The sequence below is a fragment of the Aquarana catesbeiana genome, linkage group LG02, assembly GCF_042186555.1.
Source record: "Aquarana catesbeiana isolate 2022-GZ linkage group LG02, ASM4218655v1, whole genome shotgun sequence".
NCBI classification, from domain to species: domain Eukaryota; kingdom Metazoa; phylum Chordata; class Amphibia; order Anura; family Ranidae; genus Aquarana; species Aquarana catesbeiana.
This window is the reverse complement of record NC_133325.1, coordinates 377,550,964-377,568,873: the sequence shown is the minus strand read 5'-3', so window position 1 is coordinate 377,568,873 and position 17,910 is coordinate 377,550,964.

Here is a 17,910-nt window from a genome sequence, read left to right as displayed (position 1 = left end):
GATATTTGGGCATGATTGGCTGCATTTGATGGGGTACAAGTGGCTGCATATGATTGGCACAATGGTTGCATATGATGGACACAAGTGGCTGCATTTGATGGGCACAAGTGGTGATATTTGGGCATGAGCGGCTGCATTTGATGGGGCACAAGTGGCTGCATATGTTGAGCACAAGTGGCTGCATATGACGGGAACAAGTGGCTGCATTTGATGGGCACAAGTGGCTGCATATGACGGGCACAAGTGGCTGCATTTGATGGGCACAAGTGGCTGCATTTGATGGGCACAAGTGCCTGCATATGATGGGCACAATGGCTGTATATGATGGGCACAGTGGCTGCATTTGATGGGCATAGTGGCTGCATTTGATGGGCACAGCGGCTGCATATAATGGGCTCAGTGGCTGTGTATGATGGACACAGTGGCTGCATTTGATGGGCACAATGGCTGCAATTGATGGCACAGTGGCTGCTGGGCACAATGGCTGCAATTGATGGCACAGTGGCTGCAATTGATGGGCACAAAGGCTGCATTTGATGGGCACAGTGAGGCTGCAATTGATGGTTTGTTTTTTTTTAGTATTTTTCAGTTTGTTTGCGCCCCCCCCCCCCCCCCAAAAAAATAATAAATTTTTGAGCACCAGCCACCACTGGTGAATTGGTGACCCAAAGCAGCAAAGGGGTTTCTTTACCAAAGGTACAGAGGCTGTTCCCATGGCAAAGTGAATATTCACTGAACTTGAAGTGGTTCTAAACCTTAAGGTATTTCATCTTAATGCATTCTAAGCATTAACCACTTGCCGACCACCTAACTGTAAATGTACTTTATTACATTGACATTAAATACCAGGGTTATGGCAGCTGCTAGCTGCCATAACCCTGGTATCATTATTTACAGCAGGTGGGCAACTTTCAAATAAAAGTGGTCTCAGCAGCGGTCTGCCACAAGATCACTTTTATAGGTCTAGGTGACCCCCTCCACCCACCGCTGCTTCCTGGTTTTTCCCAAGCTTACCAGATCCCATCGGTAACCAGAGGAAATCATCCGGTGTGGCTGGTCCTCAGGAAGGAAGCCGAGTGAGGGCAAGATAGCCCCCAATCAGATCTATGCCTATGGAGGACCGGAGTGACGTCTGACCTCACTTCCACCTCCCAGCCTTAAAGGGATGGGTTTTTTTTTTCCTCTTAAAGGCAAAATGTTTTTTCTTTTTTGCTTTTAAAGGTAAATATGAGATCTGAGGTCTTTTTGACCCCAGATCTCTCAATAAAGAGGACCTGTCATGCTTATTTCTATTACAAGGAATGTTTACATTCCTTTTAATAGGAAAAAAAAAAAGTGATCAAAAAATGTTTTTTGAAAGGGACAGTGTAAAAATAAAAAGTTATAAGTAAAAAAAAAAAAATTAAAGCCCCCCGTCCCTTCGCACTCGCGTGCAGAAGCAAACGCATACGTAAATCATGCCCACATATGTGAACAGTGTTCAAACCACACATGAGAAGTATTGCCACGATCATTAGAGCGAGTGTGCAAATACACTGTGGCATAAAATATTGCAACAACTGCCATTTTATTCTCTAGAGTCTCTGCCAAAAAAAAGATATATAATATTTGGGGGTTCTAAGTAATTTTCTAGCAAAAAATACAGATTTTTACTTGTAAACAACAAATGTCAGAAAAAGGCCTGGTCATTAAGTGGTTAAGGAGAAAAACCTTCTGTGCTGCAGCTCCCCCCAAAGCCCCCCTTTTTCTCACCTGAGGTCTGATCCAGCCACTGTCTCTCTCCTCATTGGCCAGATTGATAGCAGTGGGAGCCATTGGCTCCCATAGCTGTCCATAAAATCCTGTGACACGGGAGCAGGGGCAGGGGCAGCTTTGATATTGATTGGGCCCTGGGAAAACACTTTCTTGGGGCCCCCCTCCATTCTGAGACATATAAAAGATAGCAGGTGGACTCAAAATCAGTTTACTGCAGCAGATCACACAGCGATTGCAATTGGTTGCCAGAGGTTACAACCTTTTCTTACGGCTCACTGGCTGGTTGCTAAAGGTTACAACACATAATTTCTGTTGCCGATTGGTTGCTAGAGGTTACTGCACATTATTAGGGGTCACTTATTGGTTGTTAGGGGTTACAGCACATCATTATCACTCACTGATTGGTTGCTAGAGATTACAGCAGATTACTACTGTTCACTAATTGGTTGCTACAGGTTAATGCACATCATTACCACTCACTGAGCACTGGAGCAATTCCAAATAATTGAGCAAGTAAAGCGGCACATTAATACACATACTACAGGAAAGGGTCAGAGACTGCAAATATACTGCAGGAGACTGTAGACATGCTACAGGTGACAATCAGAGACTGGGATCATGCTACAGGAGACAATCAGAGACTGTGGACATTATACAGGAGACAATCAGAGACTGCAGACATACTACAGGTGACAATCAGAGACTGCGGATACGCTACAGGAGACAATAAGAGACTGCGGACATTATACAGGAGACAATCAGAGACTGCGGACATGCTACAGGAGACAATCAGAGACTGCAGACATTATACAGGAGACAATCAGAGACTGCGGACATGCTACAGGAGACAATCAGAGACTGCGGACATTATACAGGAGACAATCTGAGACTGCAGACATTATACAGGAGATGGTCAGAGAACTTGCAGCAATGCACAGCTTTACAGTTGAATAACACGGCTCAGAGTTTCAGCATTCAGGCATTTTATGGGTGTAAGGACATACAATACCTGGCCATCCGAGCAAACTGCATACAGCCAGAGGTCCAGGGGTGGGGCTTCCACTCTCTGCTCTCACTACAACTGCTCCCCCCTGAGCATACAGGCATGGGGTGGGGTTAGAGCATCAGTGGAGCTCCTGGCCCCACCCCGGACCTCTGTATTCCCCAGCTAGTATAGAGGGGTGGAGCTTCACTGACGCTCCTGCTCCGATCACTGCTCTTACTACAGCCGCTCTGTTCCGAGCATACAGGCTGCATGGGGCAGCGTCAGAGCATCAGTGGAACTCCCAGCCCCACCCCCTCTCTGCTAGCTAGCTCGGAAATACAGCCTCCCGTGCCCTCTGTGCGCTCTGCAAAGCCGCCATCAAGGCCCTGGCCAGCCCCTCCAACAAAGACTGGGCCTGGGCAGGTGCCCCATTTGCCCTGCATTAAAGATGGTCCTGATCAGGGGGCGGGGCCGCAGCAGCGGGACTCGGGAGCAAGCATGCACGGGTTCTCCCATGGAAAGTGGCTTTCCGAGGGGTAACTGATGAAGAGGAGGGGCCTGGAGTGCCAGTGGGGGACCACAAAAGAAGGGGATCAGGGTTACTCTGTGCAAAAGCATTGCACAGAGCAGGCAAGTATAGATATGTTTGTTATTTTAAAACAAACAAAAAAAAGCTTTAGATATACTTTAAGAAACAAGTTGGAGCTGTCACTTCAGTCAGCTATTCGTGTGCTAGCAAACATCATTATTTTCAAAATTCCCTTGTGCATTAATCAAAATGAACAGAGGTTCACCTTATTGACTGTTATTCACTTTGCAAAGTAAACAATGTATTGCCCTTTAGTAAATCAACCTCAATGCATATATCAGGTGTCGTTCCACTTCGCTGGTTACAAGTCTGTTGTTGAGCTTGTCTGGATCAGTGACTCATTAAGTAGTATAGCAAGAAGTATTAAAGCTCTAGAGGTTACACATTCCCTTTAAAGCCCAGAGAAAGCAAATGACAGTAGATTTTCAGAGTGTTGTAGATCTCTTGAGAAGAAGCAAGAGATTCCCAAATAAAAAAGAATCCTGGAGTACCATCCAAAACAGATGATTCCATTTTGGATGTGGTGAGACAAGGATTGCAACACTACACTAAACACTGAGTTGTATTCATTCTCTGAGACTTCCTTGCCCTTTCCTTTGATGCGGGTACAGTAGTGTGGATACAATGCTTATTGCTTCAACTCTTCCAATAGCCAAACACTGTGCAAAATCGAAAAGATTTTCCCTGTTTTGTCTACTGTTTTATTACAGTGATATTCAAACACATTTATGTTTAATCAGTATTGAAATTTAGTTCTTTACTGTATATCAAAGTTTCATTTTCATTTAATACTGTATACATATGAAAGCTGTATTGAGAATAGAAACCTACCTTTCTATAGTGGTAGAGAAAATGCCTGATGATTTACACAGTCATTTGATCCTTTTAGATAGTATTGTTCATGATGTAGTTTCATGAATTGATTCAACAGTAAAGCATCCTTGGAAATTAACTGACAATACTTAAAACAATAAATGTTTTTGATTGATGAGCATTGACTTACTTTAGAAAATTGGGATGGCATTTCCTATGCTTCCTTCAGTGACTCATTCACTATTATATAAACCAGTCAGTAATGCTGCTAATGTTTATGCAGCAATACCTAATTAAACATTCTCTGAAGAAGTCATAAATTTTGTCACATTGATTGGTGACAAAGATTGGTCACAAAGATTGGACTTTACACATACAGGCCTTTTAATAACAATGCAAAGAGAAACACTGCTCTTTAACCTATAGAAATATTAATTTTCATTTTTTGTATCTAAACTAAACTTCTGTCTGTTGATCTGTGATTATTGTTACACTTACTGTAAAACTATGCTATTAATAAGCCTCAGCACACTAATATGCTGATCCTTGTCATGGGCTGTCTCCTCAGTTATCCTTTCTCTGATGTTAGTGTCAGGGTGTCCTAAGCAGCTGGAATGATTTTCACAGAGTGTTAAAGTAGTTGTGCAATGAGTATGGCATTGGTGCTGCCTACCCTTTAGAAGGGGCAGCACCAATCTTTCCAGTGGGCTTTTGTAAAAGGCAACAGAGTGTCAGGTCCTGGGTCTGAACCTATAACCTCTGCTGTGCTTGGTGATTCCTTTTTTTGCTTAGCCACCTAGGATGTTAGATATCTACCTGGACAATTCCTTGAATGATCTTGCCTTGAACCTTGTTTCTCTTGAACCCTGTACTATTTGCTTCTCTCATGAACTTCCTAATTTAGCCATGCCTTTTCTTTTCCTGTTTACCAGATTATTGTGCCCTCTTCAGCCAATATTTCACTCTTGTCACTCTTGCTGCTGTATGTATCTCTGCTACTATTTGTTATCCGATTTTGGCTTGTTCCTCGACTTTGCTTCTGCTTGAACCACTTCTCCTGTATCCACTTCTTACCCACCTTTGGCGTGTTTATTGACTACACTTCTGCCTGCCCTACCTGCTATATCTGTTACTGGACCCAGGCTTGTGCACCTCCTAGTGGGGTGATCCAGAGGACTGGGACCCAACACTAACATGCAGCAAAACCCATCTCCGCCATCAGGAGCTCTGGTGAATACCAGTTAGTGCTTAGACTCTACACTTCAGGTGAGCCCGTGTAATCCACCAGGGTGATCTACTGCTGTACCTATACAGCTGGTCAGTGGGGACCTCTCTACTGCTATACCTACTGACTGGCACAGAGGCTGCTACACATAGTTTGGCATGTATATGGGACATTATAAAGCAGCAGAGCAATCATCTTATCCTTTAAGCACCTCCAAGATGCTGGATAAGGTGGGACTGAACCAGAACAGTAGGTCCATTCGGTAAAGCTGGTAGTAGTATTAACTGGGGAATTGAGGTTCATGGACTGAGTGGCCAAGGAAGTGTAAGTGATCTCCTACAAGCTGGATATTTTGCCTACTGTATGCTTTACTTCTTTAACCTCTTGGCTCCAAGCACAATGCAAATATGCGGCCTCTCAGCGGACGGGCCCTGGCGCCAAGCGGCTGCATATTTGTGTGCAATAGTGGCAACATTGCTATGCCGAGAGAACGCGCCTTGCATGCTCCCAGCACAGTGACTGGCAGCTCACAGAAAGTTCCCGATTGCGATCAGGACTTTTCCGATCATGTGACTGCCATGATAGCCAACCCCGCCCTGCCTCCCGCCATAGCAAACCCCTTAAAGGTCTGGTGGCAGCTGGTGCCAAGGGGTTATTTGGTTGTTACTTTTGTAACTGGCACCACTGAAATTGAATCAGTGAATACAAGCTCTTATCCATTATTTTCTCACTTCACATTTCATGTGCAACCTTTGAAATTAGTTTTCACTTTAAAGAGAAACCCCAGGCACACACAGTTAAAATACTTATATTCAAACAATTTATCTGCCAAAAGCTTTGCAATTCTGCTTAGTTGGTAAATTACACACCTCTATGATACTGCAGTGTAAGGTGACAGTGTTATTTTCTATTTAATTTTGCAGTGTGCTGCATCACCAGCCTGTTTGTTAGGCAATGACTCCTCATTTCTGTGTTCTATACAGTTGGGCTTTTTCTGCACCTGTGCAGTAGAGAAACAATTGGAGGTGATGATTTTTTCCCCCCTCTTGGGGATAGGATACAGGCTGTCTGTGCGTGCTGTGTCATGAGGTCATTGACGTTGTATGTCTCGCGTTGCATCACAGCTTCATTGACGTTGCATGTAATATAATGAGGTTGTGCCAATGCCATTTTTACACTGCTGATGGCGTTCTTCGCCACATGGCGTTATAGTTAAAGAAGGGCAAGACTGCCTATGGACACTTTCTGTGTTCCTTACCTGTTGCGGCCCCCAACTCACAGTATGGTAAACATATTCACTTTTACTTATTTCACACTACTTTGGAGCTCTCCACCATGTAATTTATAATAATACTTATGGTATGGGTTGGTTTAGGATGAGAATTTTTGAAATTTGGCCCTGTATTACATTGTCATTACAGTTTAAAGTGGAACTTTACCCATAACAGTTTGATAACTATTAATGTCCTTTAACAAAAGGACATACATTATCTGCAATTCGACCATGCCCACAGTTCGCAGTTTAGCTCAGCAGTCATTTCGTCACAAGAAACAGATTTGGAATCTTTTAACAGTGTTCGAGTCCCTTCCCAAGACACATTCCATGTTGTATCAGGCCGTACAGCCATCCTTACCTAAAAGCTTATGTAGATGTAGAGAAAAATCAGTGATGGAGGTCCCATCCTTTGGATGATGATGATTGGGATGATGTTTGGGATTATCCCTTCCAATACCTCATTTCAGTGAGAGATAGATTCAATTTAAAATAATCCAATGTTCCAATCTTGTGCCTAATCGTGTAAAGAAATTCTCTCCAGCGGGCTCCTCAGTTGCTGGCACTGCACCAATCCATAGACAGACTAATACAAATGAATGATGTGCGCTTCCGAGGCGAATAAATAAAATAACAGACAAGCTGCAGCAATCACTAGATGTGTTCCCACACCAAAAAAAAAAATATATATAGATATAATTATAAATGTTTTGTGCTGCTCAAACCAAATAAAATAATGAATTTGTTTGTGTTGCTTAAACCTAAGACTCAAAAGATAAGTGAAATAATCCAATATTCAACCCAAAAAAACAATAAATGTTCTACCAGCAAGACAATAATAGTATTAGTAATGGCTTAAAAAACATATGTTATGAAATACCAAATACCTACAGCATAAAAAGTGTAACAAATATATGAAAAGGTGATACCACTTTCTCTTTAAGAAAGACATAGTGCTATGACCAATATTTAAATAGTAAAGAGAGCCCCCCAAAAAAGTTCAACAATAGTGTTGCCTGTGCTTTCTTCTCTCTACACTAGTATACCCCGGAACAGGTTAGCTGTAGTCAGCATCCCAGTATAACCACTTAAAATAAAGGATGTCATATGACATCCAAAGGGTGGGAAGCGGTTAAAGAGTATGGGCACTTATTTTTATTGTTTTACATACAGTAGCTATACTTGCTAAAGTGGCCAGCATGAGGTCATCTATCAGAATCATCTATCTCTGACTAAAGTTCCAATTCAATTTCTGAGCTTGACCATTCTGGGTCTCTATGAGTACCCTGCTCCCTATATATATTCCCCCAGCTGAAATTGCTTTTATTCTTTACCTTTCGGCTGATAAGTATTTGTTCATCACACATACTGCATGTCTTTAAAGCTTAGAACACTGTTGTCAGGTTGTGTTGATTTATTATTTACAATGTATATATTTCTTGTAGATATGGCCCCTCTCAAGCCCCTGATGAAGAGTTTTTCTTGAAACGCGTCCGTCGTCTGTTGTTATAAATTGCAATAACACTATAAATAAATCAGGTCTTTGGTGACTGTACACAAAATGTAATCGGCCAAGATATGTCACTATGTTCAAATTTTATGAACAAAAAACACCTGGTGCGTAAAGCACGATAAAACCCCTTATGGATTTTTTTGACAGGCAGACCAAAATGTTGGTAAAAAATATATATTTTATTATAACAACATGATAAAATAGTACAAATCAACAATGAACATCATATAGTATTAGTGCAATTATGAATAGAAGATCATGATACAAAATACCCACTAACTAATGCATTCTGTATGTCTGGCACATACTGCACATACTGCCCAAGGATACTGCTGGCCTAGCCATCGTACATACTGGCATAGACCCTTTACATGTTTTAGACTAGATTCTAGTCCTTCTTCAGAGGTTTTATGTCAAATGGGTAGTAGTAGTTCTACAATATAAATATATCATATTAGTAATATAGTAACATAAAAATGCATCTAGAGCAAAGAAAAGTGCATGTATCTTTAAATGGCATAAACAGATTATATGTCATACTTACAAATTTATAAAAAAAACAAATATTGCATATAACCGATGAGTAAGTGATCAGTTGTTTCCCAGGGAGGGCAGTGCAAACATGCACCAGATGGAACCAATAGGACCACAAGGAAATGAGCCCAAAACTGCGCATATGGGGACCCCAGGTAATGGAGCAAAGGCTCCCAGCATGTAATGCCAATTAGCCCATTAGTAATCAGTCGTTGGAGAGTTAATTATGATGCTCATCTGTATAGATAAGCAGATATAGAGAGTTGGTAATATGATGTACAAGTATGCAGGGAACTCAGAGACATGTAGATTGTAATAGAGTCATAAGCAAGTTACTTATAGATTAAATCTGGCTAGTATCCATTTATATATCTCATGATTGAAATAAAAAGAATATCTGCCTTATAGTTCAGCATACCTTAGTCTCCACAGTCAGCTCCAGTGTAACCTACTCTCAGTTGTGTGCTGCAGGAATGACCACACATGAAGGAGCAGATATACCCAGCTGGAGGGCTTGATAATTCAATTCCCAATTGAATAATAGGGGACAGCTGATAAGGCAAGATGAAAAAGCTGGTGCCTAAATCTGGGCATCCAGCATCCATCATGGATCCCTCAGTGTCAGGGCATGCGGTGCCACTATGTCCCCCCAAAAAGAGGGGCCGCATCCTGCGTCATCACGCCACCGACCTGCGTGCTACTGCCCTACCATGCTCCAGGGTGGAGCGCAAGCAAGAAGGGAAATGATGGTGGACTCCACAATTTCTTAGGGTCAGAAAGGAAGTCCATTCATGCCCCAATTGGGGGCGTGAGATGGACCCACGCGCCAGGCAGCGCAGAGAGGGCCCAATCCTCCCAGTCCTCTGGCGGCACCCGGGAAAAAAAAAAAAGAAAGTGTCTGCGCGTGCACAGTCCAGGGACATAGAATCATCCATTACACATAGACATTGCCCAGCATATGCAAAGGGTAGACACCTAGTGGCTGTAATAGATATGACATTTGTACACACTAAATTTCTTTTAGGCACACTGCCAAAATGGCAATGAACATAGGACAGCAAACTATATATCCCATAGAATGGCCGATCTGACAAGTACAAACAGCGTACAACACCAAAAAAAAAGTAATAAATGAAAAAATATTGAATGAGAAACATAAAAAATAAAGAGATAGAATGTATGAATAGACTGTGCAGAATAGGCGATAGATCTAGTTCACATACACCTGATTGGAAGTCTGATAAATAAGGTTTAAAATTAAATGCCTCATTGAGGCCTGGTGACAGGGTGGCTTTAAGATGCTAAATCCATCTAAATTCACTCTATAACAGCAATTTATTAACCCCCCCTCCCCTCTGGGATTCACATAAATATGATCTAATGCCAAAAATTAAATTTTTTGAATATTTTCCCTGTGAACCATGTCTACCAAGTGGTAATTCTGAATCTTTTTTAATAATGCTTATTATATGTCGATAGATCCTGCGCCAGAATTCCAACTTGGCCTTGCCAACAGCCGCACTCACATGATAATAGATAAACTATTCCAAGAGTGCGGCAGTTAACATAATGTTTAGGTTTAAATCTCTTCCCCATTTAGTAAGGTGATATATTTTCGGGTGTCCATAAATTGGTAATAGCCACAGTTCCCACAAGGAAAAGTACCCATAATCTTGTATTTTTTATCTCTCTCTGCTTGGTACTCACTATGCACAAGTTTATCCCATAAAGATGAGGCCCTTTTTTTTCCTTGTCAAAAGAAGTTTATTGAGTATACAATGTTATAAAGATACATAAAGTAAGTTTACAAGGATCTATAAAGTAAGCTCATTGTTTTACAGTAGGGTTTATATAGGATGAGGCCCTTTTTTAAGTGATCAATGGATGGCCAGAAACGAAAGGTGCTAAAGTAGAGTATATACTTAAAAGATGCCAGTATTTCCTAAAAATACCACTGATTTGCTTATATTGTCTTCAATATTTCCTTGTGATTCTAGTAGTATTAGTTTCCTGCTCCTTTTTTTGAGAAAAAAGTAACTCATGCCGTGATCTATTTTTTGCTCTTTTATATGCTTTTTTTAAGGATTTATTAGAATACCCTCTTTCGTATAGTCTATCTCTTAGTGTTTGAGCCTCCTTCTCAAATAGGGCATTGCTCGAGCAGTTGTGTCTAGCCCGAACGTATTGTCCATATGGGATAGAGGCTATCAAAGGTTCCAGATGGAAGCTAGAGGCCACAAGTATGGTGTTTCCTGTCGTAGGTTTTCTAAATAGTTCACTAGACAAATGGTTGGTGGAGTGTTTATGTATAGTTGTATCCAAGAATGTAAAGGTGGATGGACTAAAAGTCATAGTAAAGTTGAGATTGAAGGTGTTATTCTGAATAATTTAATCAAGAAATTGGTTCAGAAGTGTAATGGGGCCGTCCCATAAGATTAGCATATCATCTATGTATCGGTACCATGCAATCACATGGTCCGTGTACATAGGTGCTGTATCATCAAAAAATAAATCCTGCTCCCACTCCCCCCAGGTACAGGTTAGCATAAGAGGGGGCACAACATGTTCCCATGGCTACCCCCTGTACCTGGAGGTAGTGGGAGCCGGAAAATGTGAAATGGTTGTGTCTTAAGATGAATTCCAAAGATGCCAGGACAAACTCACTGTGTTGGCATTCATAATGGCTTCTCTGGAACAGTAGGTTTTGGATGGCGGCTAGGCCTCTGTCGTGAGGTATAGAACTATATAGGGCTTCAACGGCAATGGCCACAAGAATAGTGCGGTCATCAATGTGGAGGCCCTTCAAAATCTGCAAAAGGTGAAGAGTGTCCTTTATGTAGGACAGTACTACATCTACAAAGGGTCTGAGCTGGTTGTCAACAAATCTACTAAGGTTTTCAGTCAGACTACTTCTTTCAGAGCTGATAGGTCTGCCTGGGAGTATGAGGGATTTTTATGCACCTTTGGGAGGGCATAGAAGATGGCTTCCCTTGGGTAGCTGGCCCTAATATTTTCCCATGTGTTTTTGGCAATAATATTGCGATAATAGGCCTGGTCAAGCAATAGATAGAATTCTTTAGTACAACTATCAATAAGTGTCTTCGGTATTACGTAATACCATTAAACAATATATAGGATGTTTTTACACATGTGCACATATTTTGCATTGTCCTGAATAAAAATATTACCCCCTTTGTCCAAGAGCTTTATTGTTATAGATTGACTCTGTGCAAGGGATTGTAAGGCCTTAGTTTCATTGTGTGTTAAATTGCTCTTGAACCTATGGGATGTTTTAAGCTCTTGTATATCTTGGTTACCAATTTGAGAAAGGTGGCTGCATTGGAATTAGAACTTGCTGCAGGGTAAAGTGTCAATTTCTTTTTGGGATTTAGGTGGCAGTTGAGCAGAAATTATGCCGTCTACACTGACCAAAATGGTTCTAGATCCAGAGAAACAATTAGGTTCTTTGGATCATTTGCTTCAAGTAGTGCTGTTAAGTTATCAATGGTTTTTAGATCTTTTTGAGTATATGTGGATCCTAGATCGTTATGTTTCTTGGAAAATAAACTTTTTAGCAACAAGTTAGCTTGGTTATTATGTTTAATGATCTTCTATTCATAATTGCACTAATACTACATTATGTTTATTTTTGATTTGTACTATTTCATCATGTTGTTATAATAAAATATATATCATTTACCAACATTTTGGTCTGCCCCTCAAAAAATCCATGAGGGGTTTTACTGTGCTTTACGCACCAGGTGTTTTTTGTTCATGTTTTCATTTGGATTTGACAGACCAATTCCTACCATACACATACCAATTCCTTCAATCCCAATTTATGTTCAGATTTTATGTATATGTTCAACAAACATTTTTACAGTTTTGTTGGTGAAGATGGGCCCTAAAAGTCACACAAATGATCAGTGTGTGTTGTATAGTGCTCTATAATTATAATCATCACATATTGATTGAGTTTTGGCTAATAATTGTTTATATACCAACAATGTTTTTAGAGTGGTTCCAAAGCCAGAAGGTTCTTAATCTTAATGTATTCTATGCATTAAGATAAAAAGCCTTCTGTGTGTAGCAGCCCTTCTCTGCCCCCCTAATATTTACCTGAGCCCCATCTCGATCCAGTGATGTTGCACGAGACCCAAGGCTGTCCGGGACTCTCCCTCCTGATTGGCTGAGACACAGCAGCAGGCGCCATTGGTTCCCGCTGCTGTCAATCAAACTCAGTGAGTCAATGGGAATAGAGAGGGGGCAGGGCCGAGCCACAGCTCTGTGTCTAAATGGACACACAAAGCAGTGGCTCAGCTCGATTGGCCCATAGCAAGCTGCTTGCTGTGGGGGCACACAGCAGGAGGGAGGGACCAGGAGTGCCGGCAAGGAACCCGAGAAGAGGAGGATCTGGGCTGCTCTGTGAAAAACCACTGCACAGAGCAGGTAAGTATAACATGTGTATATAATAGTGATCTCCCATGCTCCAAATAACAAATAAAAATTACAACCAATGCTGCTACTTACAACCATAAATATCAAAATCAGTAAAAATGAAATATATATATACCAAAGTGCATATATAGCAATATCCACAGTAGCGCAACAATTACACCTAATTATTTCAGTGATCAATACAAAAATGTAATGATCGAATATATAATATTCCATGTGCAAAAAAAATATAAAAAAGCTAATAAAATTAAAATGTCATAAAAAGAAAAACAAAAACAAGAGTCCAATAGCAGTCCTCTTCAAACACTGAAAAAAATGTGATGATATTCCCAGTGATGTCCTAATTAGGAAAAAACACCACAAGGTATCCACCACCATATGTGTCGCATCAGACCTGAATCAATCAGGTGGAACTCAGCAAATTTATTTGCCTACCACTCTCATGGTTAGGCTAGTAAGCCATAAGAATCAGTTGTTCAAAGATTCCTTAATAAGCCAATCCACTTCTCCACAGTTCCTTGAAAAGGTGCATATCCATTTGTACATGAAAAATAAAGGCTCCACTAGTGTAATATTGCAAAGCTCAATCTTTAATCTAAAAACAATACCCAGTCCACTCATATGTAAAAAATCTTGTCTTAAACATTGTATAGCTCATGACATAATCAAGCGATCCCCTTCAGTCTCAACACCTCCACACTGGCTGATGACTATCCAGGGAAACGCCAATCGCTCTCACAATGTTAATGCGATGACTCCGGTTGCCGTCCAGTCCCACCCTGGCGTACGTCTTGTCCCTTCTGACTTTGTCACAGGACATCACAGGACATCACTGGGAATATCATCACATTTTTTTCGTTGTTTAACCACTTCAGCCCTGGAAGAATGGCCCTTTCCTGACCAGAGCACTTTTTGCGATACGGCACTGCATCGCTTTAACTGACAATTGCACAGTCGTGCAACGTTGCACCCAAACAAAATTGATGTAATTTTTTCCCCACAAATAGAGTTTTCTTTTGGTGGTATTTGATCACTTCTGCGGTTTTTATTTTTTGCGCTATAAACAAAAAAGGGCGACAATTTTGAAAAGAAAGCAATATGTTTTACTTTTTGCTATAATAAATATCCCCAAAAAATATATATAAAAAAACTAATTTCTTCCTCAGTTTAGGCCGATTTGTATTCTTCTACATATTTTTGGTAACAAAAATCGCAATAAGCGTATATTGATTGGTTTGCGCAAAAGTTATAGCATCTACAAAATAGGGATCTGGACAGCCGCACACCGGGATAAATAGATTAAATTCTTCTTTTATTCATAAAACAGGATCATAGGGTACATAAGACACCACTGGAGTGGTACAGCACAACATCTGCCGCGTTTCACACTCACACAAAGTGCTTACTCATGAGTAAGCACTTTGTGTAAGTATGAAACGTGTCTATACTAGCAGCTGCCAGCATCTGGGGCTCTCTCCTTTCTCCTGGAGGACGAGGAATTTTAACTTGGATTGTCCTGAGCGGTGGTAACTATTTCTATTTTTCTACAAAATAGGGGATAGATTTATGACATTTATATTATTATTTTTTTTTATTAGTAATGGCAGCCATCTGCAATTTTTATCATGACTGCGACATTGTGGCGGATGCATCGGACACTTTTGACACTATTTTGGGGCCAGTGACATTTATACAGCGATCAGTGCTATAAAAATGCCCTGATTATTGTGTAAATGACACTGGCAAGGGGTTAAGTGTGTCCTAGGGAGTGATTCTAACTGTGGGAGGGATGGGCTTACTACAATATGACAGAGATCACTGCTCCCCACTGTCATGTTGCTAGGCAGAACAGGGAAATGCCTTGTTTACATCGAGTCCACGGGACCTGCGGGCACGCTCATGGAGTACGCGGCAGGCGTGCACGTGCCCCGCTGTGCCGACATACATCGTCGTGCGCTGGTCGGCAAGGGGTTAAAGAGGACTGCCATTGGATTCTTGTTTTGTTTTTCTTTTTATGTCATTTTAATTTTATTATCTTTCATAATTTTTATATTTTCTTTGCACATGGAATATTATATACATTCGATCGTTACATTTTTTTATTGGACACTGAATTAATTAGGAGTTATTGTTGCGCTCCTGTGAATTTTGTGTAGCACTGGCCCTGACCTCCAAAGGCCTAATAGTGACTTCCAGAATCAGGGAGAGCTGACATCCTTCCTTGTAGAGGGGGTTACTAGGCATAGTGGGAGTGATGCAAGATGAAATGATTGGTCGCCAGTCACTTTTTGAATGCGAACAGAAGAGATTTATTGTCTCTTAACAAGAACTGGAGGAGAGAGGGTTAGGGCCAGGACACCCAGATGCAATGATAATTGACAGACTCCGAAAATAGGCAAAATAGGCAAACAGCTATACAGGTCAAAGGCCTTTCATCCGGATACGGTCACTGTATTTGTAGAACTGCTGTCACCTATGGCAACTGAACTTGCAACAGTCAATAGTGATCCTTACAGTGTCCCACTGTAGATCTTCACTCACTGAGCTCCCAGTCTCTCACTAGACTTCAAGATCCCAGTCGTCACTGGATCCTCTGGGCTCTTGCACAGCTAACCCGCTGTATACTCCTCAAGCGTCACCCCGCCTCAGGGCTGGTGCAAGGATTTTTGACACCCTAGGCGAAACCTCATTTTGTCGCCCCCCTTGGCTCCACCTCTGACTCCACAACCTTTGCCCTGCCACTGTTTACCCCACCTTTTTAATGAAGCACCCATCAAATGTAGCCTCACCAGCGCCCATCAATTAATGTTTGCTTGCTTCCATTCATGCAGGAGTCGGGACACAGACACAGTCCTCTGCCACTGCTGCGCCTCTGACACTATGTGCAAACAGAGTGGCAGCTGCCTGCTGATGCTGAGACTTAGTTGCTTGCTGCAGAGAGAAGAGTTTCTCTAGTTTGCCTAGTGGTAGCACCGGCCTTGCCCCTGCTAACCCACTGGGTTCCTGGCTTGGCACTTGCTGAAGCTTTCCCACTTTTTCACTGTCCCCGGCTAGTGAAAAAGGCTGCTCTGGTACTTCTTTCAGACCTCCATAAACTGGCCTCTGATAACAGGAAGGATGGTCCCTTAATGGCGACTGCTTTCCCTTTACCTCTGGCCTTAAACCGTGTCTGCCACTGGCAACAGGAATGATTGTTCCCGATAGCAACAACTTGATTCCCCGTTCGGCTGAACATCTGCAACTTGGTCAGACTCCAAGCCTGAAGTCCCAACCCCACGCTGCTTCTCCTACTCCTGGATAGGCCTCAGACAGCCTAGCAACCAGGTACTCCTGGGATAGGCCTCAGGCTTCTGGCCTAGCACCCTGGGGCATTTTAACACATGTCCACCCAGGCAGCCATCCAGGTGGCATAGAACCATGATAACATGACTCCGCCCAAATAAATAGGCTCTCCCAACAGGCCAAGGGACTAAAGAGACCCTTGTCAATTGACCGAGACAACTCATCCACTCATAGTCTGACTTTGCTCCAATGTCACTGGCAACAGTGCCACCCAGTGACAGAAGAGAGAAGTGCGGCAAATCAGATTTAGGGAGAAAACCAGTGAGTGGATTCTCTAACAATCAGACGAGCAACTTACTACCTGGCAGACTAAATTTGTTAGCGACCCTGCCTAGACACCAGGGTGCTACATCTGCTATATATGCACTTTGGTATATATATTTGATTTTCACTGGTTTTGATAGGTAAGTATGACATGTTTGTTATTTAAAAAAAAAAAAAGACTTTAGTATCACTTTAAGTACAGATGGGAATGTTTAGTCGTCTGCTGTGTGAGATGTAAATTATACACTAATCATATTTATGACACTTTGTATGATAAGTTGGAGTCTTGACCCGCCCCCTGTTCTACAGTTGTTAGACAACTGTTTCAGAATGTCATTACAATTATTTTTCTTTTTTTTATATATATAATTCCTCCCCCTCCATAGTATTTTAAGAGTACAATTTCCCTTTTAATTAATTTTTTTTAACAGGAGTGTAAATAAAACAGGAAAATGCATCAAGATAACAGGAGTGGAGCTCTAGGAGTGAGCAATGCTGTCAGATGAGCAGAATATTAATCCTTTTAATTGAATGCCTGGCTGCTTGCCGCATACTCCTTATGCTCTACAGAGAAGACAATGCTACAGTGTAGATTTACATCTCTCTCTGACATGGACAGGTTTTATTGCAAAACGCTATGCACATTAACACAACCAAGTGCAGTTTGTTCTTGATGGTGTATGAACTTTAGGGAGATTCAATAAAATTAAATGTGTAGTGGCATACTATGCGAGTATAAGGTTAATATATTTTAGCTCTACAAGGGCAACATGTTTCTTACTGTTTATAGCTGGCCATAGACACCTCATTTTTTTCCCAGTCAGCAGGCTGATCGAAAAAATAAATGAACAGATTCCCCCATCCACATAAGTGAGGTGGATCGAAGAATCCTTCCCACTGTGCCACTGTATTCTGACAGCAGGACTCCTCGGCTTTCAGAATACACTGATTAGTGACTGCAGCCAGCTGACTGAGAAACATTTTCCACCACTCCCATTTGACAGAAGTAGATCGTTGGTTGCTGCTGAGCTGGCAACATTTCAATCCATGGCCTTCTTAAGAATGCTATAATTATCAGGGCTGAAAAACCCCCAAAAGTAAGCAAAAACAACAAAACACTGGTAGTAGCAGTAAACAAGTAAACACTAATCCTAACATT